Raw genomic sequence first — 6,060 nt, forward strand, 5'->3', positions numbered from 1 at the left:
CACTGTCTGGGTGGAAAAGCTTTTCTCATGTGCCCTTTAATCTTTTGAACAATCTCCTTAAATCTGTGTCACTATTAATTGAACTTTCCAATAGCAAAACAGACTTATGCTGTCCACTCTAACCATGTCCTTCATTATTTTGTACACCTCAATTAATCCACCCCTTAGTTTCCTCTGTTCTAAGGAAAACAACTCTACCCTGTCTAACATTTTCTCATAGCTGCAACTTCCAAGCCTCTGTATTTTCTCTCGAGGAACTGTGCTCTTTCTGTAAAATGGTGGCCAGAATTATACACAAAAATCCAGCTGTGGATGGATCAATGTCCTATATAATTCCAGCATTACATCCATGCTTTTGTAGTTGCTACCTCACTCAAAAAAGGAAAACATCTACCTGCCATCTTTTTCACCTTACCTATCTGTTCTCTGCCAGCTTCAGGGACTTGTACATGCATTCCAAGGTCTCTCACTTCCACTATTCCTCTCAATATCTTCCTCATTTATTGTGTTTCTTTCTTTCTTTAACCTCTCCAGAAGTATTACTTCAACTTTAATGGATTGAATTCCATTTGTTACTTTTCCACCCATTTCAATCAAGCCATTGATATCTTCCTGTTGTCAACAGCCATCCTTTTCACTACAAATACTCAGGCAACTTGTGTGTTATCTACAAATTTCCCACATTTCAGTCCAAATCATTAATATACAGTACACTGCAAACAGAACGGTGTGGGGAGGTGGGGGGGAGAGAGGGACCCAACAAAGACCCCTGTGGAATGCAACTAAAAACCACTTTCCATTTGCAAAAGCCTCTGTCGATCATTAGAATGTGATCCAACTCAACACAGTCCCAGTATTCCATTGACTTTTTTTTAACAGTCAACCGTGTGGAACTTTGTCAAAAACGTTAAGGAAATCCATGTGGACAAAATCAACTTACTAACCTCATGAATCTTCCTGATCACTTTCTCAAAAGCTTCAATTAAGTTGGTAAGGCACTATTCCGGTCACATAAGGCATGCTGACTATCGCTTATGAAACCATGCCTCTCCAAGTAAGATTAATCCTATTTCTCAATATTGATTCCAGCGCTTTGTCTACAATCAAGATCACATCGACTGACCTTTCATTATTTGGTCTATTCCTTGCACCTTTTTCTTTTGATTAATGATACAATGTTCGCAGACCTCCAATCCTTTGATGCATCTCCTGTGTCTAGTGAGGATTGAAAATGATCCTCATAGCATCCAATATTTCTTCCCTGGCTTCATTTAACAGCCTGGGATACAAATCATCCAGCCATGGTGATTTAACCATCTTCAAAATAGTCAGTCCCTCCAGTACTTCCCTTCCTTTTTATCCAATATTTCACACTCGTCATCTTTAACCAGAACGTCTGCAACATCACTCCTCTCCTTTATACTCATCAAAAACCTGCCCACAGTTTCTACATCCATGCACAAGTTGCAATGTACACTCCTGACAGGCCCTACCCTTCCCATAGTCATCCTTTTAGTCTTAATATACCGATTGTAAAAATCCTTAGGATTTTCCTTGATTTTACTGCGATGAATGGCCAGGGACATCTTTAATTCACACCTGAGTTCTCTTTCAGCAATTTGCTACAAATGACAGCGGGGCCTGCAGATGTGGGATTGAATCATTCTCCACTACATTCTTGGTGGATCATTAACTGCTGCTTCTCCCTTTTAAAGATTCTGTGGCAGGAATGGAGGTTGCTGCCCTGGACTCACTAAAAAATAGACAATTGCTGTCTTCTATGCGGTCTTGAGATGTCAAAAGCTCAAGGACTCCGTATATGATTATCGCCAAGTCAGATCTATGAGCATATAATCTGTGGGGAATGTCAGAATAATAACATGATTTTATATCCATCACAAAGAAACTTCATTGTCTGCTCCTAAACAGCATGGTTTTCCCAAAGCCTGAGAAGGAGTTCTGCAATATGTACCCTTATTTAAATGTATCATATACAACCAAGTTTGATGATACATTGTTTGGCCGAGGGGGTAGTTGGAGAGATGAGGGGGAAGAATATGAGGGGGGAGAATTGTGCCCAGGAGCCAACATGGTAGTACCCCATTTTCTGAAATTAATGTGGCGAGGGTGGAGGCAATATGGTGCTGAAGAATAGCAATGTTTGCTCCAGCAGTGGTAATGCAGTGAAGGGAACATGTGCCTGGCCACCTAACCCATGTCCCATGGCCGGGCACTTAACAAGGACTGTAAAGTTGAACACTTTTCTTTATTTTTCTTTCTTTATATGCTATGTTTTGGTTTACGTTTTCTATGTTTTAAGATGGCACCAGAGAGTGGCAACACTATGCAACCCTTTTTGCTGTATTTTGTAACAAAACACATATGACAGTAATTAAATCAATTCAATGCCTTTTTACACTTACGGTTTAGTGTGTGAATGTGGCAGCTGTGAAGCATGAGCTTCTGATGTTTGCTATCAAAAATGATTGTGAAATTAAAAGCTCAGGTGATGTTTTTTAAGTACACTTGTCTGATTACATTTGTTTAGCTGACATTACAATGAAACAATTGTCATGAATAATGTAACTGTCATTATTGCTTGAGACCATAATTTGTAAAGTACATTGTTTGGACATTGAATGACTTGCCAATAAAAATGAAGCCAAATGGGTGGCAATACTGAATCAGTGGAGTCATGATTATTGCGGTTGTCCCGTAACAATTCAAATTCCAAAATATTTACTTCACGCCTGAATAGAGAAAACCTTATGCACTGTCACTTTGGTCGCAATGTCAGCTATTTTGTGCCATAATTGAGCAGTTGACTTCTGATCCTAACAAGATTCTAACATTGTGTTCTTGAGGGTAATTTGCCCGCTCTGCTTGATACACAATATAAATCTCACCATCCTTCTATTCTTTTATGTCTCTGTGGTACCAATCATTTTTCATTTCCCATGATACTATTGAGCATTTTAATGCAACCATTAAGTCCCAATGTTACCTTCAGAGTCTATGGCTTTATGAATCATCATGCCCTTGTTGGTTCTACACATTCCCACATAGAAGCTAAAGTTACTAACCTGAGGAAAGCCCCAATCTTCTACAACTCCTAATTCTGTCCTATACTCTAACAGATCCCACACTTTTAATTTGAATTGCTCTTTTCACTGTAGTTATTGCCTCAGCAACATAATGCAACATAGCCCATCCCTAGTTGCCCTCTTTACCCAGGACTCTTATGGACCATTGTTGAGAATATTCCTGAGACTGACTTGGCAGGACAGCGCCAACTGAGCATGCCACACCCTCCCAGCATTGGATCTACGGACTGATGATGACTGGGTACCAAGACACTGGTAGGACCAATCACCCTACTGTGGCCAATTCTCTGGGCCTGCATTGGCCAGGGCCTTGAGTGGCTGTGACCACACCCTCTAACTGACTAATATCTTTTCCTGACCCCCACCTAAGGACAGCTCCCCTTTGACTTTCAGACCAAATGACCACTTACTTGGAGCACATGCAATATGTTTGCCATGTAAGCTACTGCCACATGCTGCAGATTGATGTTGACGTGGCACAATGCCACACATTGATATGCCCACTTCCTTGACTGTTCAGTGCTCTCCAATGAGACAATCTTCCTGCATCTCTCTCTGCATAAAAAATCACGGAGACTGAATAATGAAATCACCGTGCACTGAAAGCAATGCAAGACACTGAACCTGACAGACTCTAAGCAAATGCAAAGTGAATGAGTGCGAAGACAGCAAGGCAAAAGCCAGAAATGTATCCCATTTAAACACATGAGATGTCCGTGTCCCACACACAAAGCAACCTAGGAGAAGTATGCAATTGAAGGTATGCATGAACTCCAGAGTAAAGTATTGAAGGGCTGAGGTGATGTGAAAGTTGAGCAAAGAGCAGGCATGATTATGTGTAGAGGTTGGTGGTTTGCAAATGAGTCAAAAATTGCGGTGCTGGAAAAGCACAGCCGGTAAGACAGCATCCGAGAAGTGGGAGAATTGAAGCATAAGGAAGAGCTTATGCTTGTAACGTTGACTCTCCTGCTTCTCAGACGCTGCCTGACTGGCTGTGCTTTTCCAGCACCACACCTTTTGACTCTAATCTTCAGCATGTCCTCATTTTCTCTTGGTGGTTTGCTTATGTTAACTTGCGTGGACAAAGGTGTGAGGAGGATGGCAGCCATGAAGCATGCATTGACATTGTTGTGAATAACTAGCTGGATAATGTCAGGGACATGCCATTGGTGGGTTTATAGCCAGCAGGCACCCAGTCTGATCTAGGCTATTAAATGAGATGTAAATGCATAGAAATAAAGTAGTCACCAGTCAATAGCAAGATTCTGAAGTTGTCATTTAACTCTTATGGGAAAAATAAGGAAATTTTGTCCCGATATCCAGATTCTGAGTTTTTTATTCTTGAAATTTGTTCCTAACTTATCACCACTGCCTATATCACAGTAAGAAGGGAAAACTCTCACCCATAACTTTCAAATGCTAAACCTAATACCAAAGAGGTTGGACTAGTATCAGTTATCATTGTGACTTGTTTTAATTTGTGCAAGATACTTTCAAATTCAAACAAAAAAAACTCTTCTCTATGAGATAAAGACACACATATATAAATATAAAAGGACGTAGTGAGACTTTACCATTAATAGTATACAATTGTACTTCACTGGATTAGTGGTGCTGGAAGAGCACAGCAGTTCAGGCAGCATCCAAGGAGCAACAAAATCGACGTTTCGGGCAAAAGCCCTTCATCAGGAATAAAGGCAGACAGCCTGAAGCATGGAGAGATAAGCTAGAGGGGGGTGGGAGTGGGGAGAAAGTAGCATAGAGTACAATGGGTGAGTGGGGAAGGGGATGAAGGTGATAGGTCAGGGAGGAGAGGGTGGAGTGGATAGGTGAAAAAGGAGATAGGCAGGTCGGACAAGTCCGGACAAGTCATGGGGACTTGCTGAGCTGGAAGTTTGGAACTAGGGTGAGGTGGGGGAAGGGGAAATGAGGAAACTGTTAAAGTCCACATTGATGCCCTGGGGTTGAAGTGTTCCGAGGCGGAAGATGAGGCGTTCTTCCTCCAGGCGTCTGGTGGTGAGGGAGCGGCGGTGAAGGAGGCCCAGGACCTCCATGTCCTCAGCAGAGTGGGAGGGGGAGTTGAAATGTTGGGCCACGGGGCGGTTTGGTTGATTGGTGCGGGTGTCCCGGAGATGTTCCCTAAAGCTTTCTGCTAGGAGGCGCCCAGTCTCCCCATGTAGAGGAGACCGCATCGGGAGCAACGGATACAATAAATGATATTAGTGGATGTGCAGGTAAAACTTTGATGAATGTGGAAGGCTCCTTTAGGGCCTTGCATAGAGGTGAGGGAGGAGGTGTGGGCGCAGGTTTTACAGTTCCTGCGGTGGCAGGGGAAAGGGCCAGGATGGGAGGGTGGGCTGTAGGGGGGCGTAGACCTGACCAGGTAGTCATGGAGGGAATGGTCTTTGCGGAAGGCGGAAAGGGGTGGGGAGGGAAATATATCCCTGGTGGTGGGGTCTTTTTGGAGGTGCCGGAAATGTCGGCGGATGATTTGGTTTATGCGAAGATTGGTAGGGTGGAAGGTGAGCACCAGGGGCGTTCTGTCCTTGTTACGGTTGGAGGGGTGGGGTCTGAGGGCGGAGGTGTGGGATGTGGACGAGATGCGTTGGAGAGCATCTTTAACCATCCGGGAAGGGAAATTGCGGTCTCTAACGAAGGAGGCCATCTGGTGTGTTCTGTGGTGGAACTGGTCCTCCTGAGAGCAGATACAGCAGAGGTGGAGGAATTGGGAATATGGAATGGCATTTTTGCAAGAGGTGGGCTGGGAAGAGGTGTAATCCAGGTAGCTGTGGGAATCGGTGGGTTTGTAAAAATTGTCAGTGTCAAGTCGGTCGTCATTAATGGAGATGGAGAGGTCCAGGAAGGGGAGGGAGGTGTCAGAGATGGTCCAGGTAAATTTAAGCTCAGGGTGGAATGTGTAGGTAAAGTTGATGAATTGCTCAACCTCCTCGTGGGA

Source organism: Chiloscyllium punctatum, chromosome 5 (genome assembly GCF_047496795.1).
Source record: "Chiloscyllium punctatum isolate Juve2018m chromosome 5, sChiPun1.3, whole genome shotgun sequence".
NCBI classification, from domain to species: Eukaryota; Metazoa; Chordata; class Chondrichthyes; order Orectolobiformes; family Hemiscylliidae; genus Chiloscyllium; species Chiloscyllium punctatum.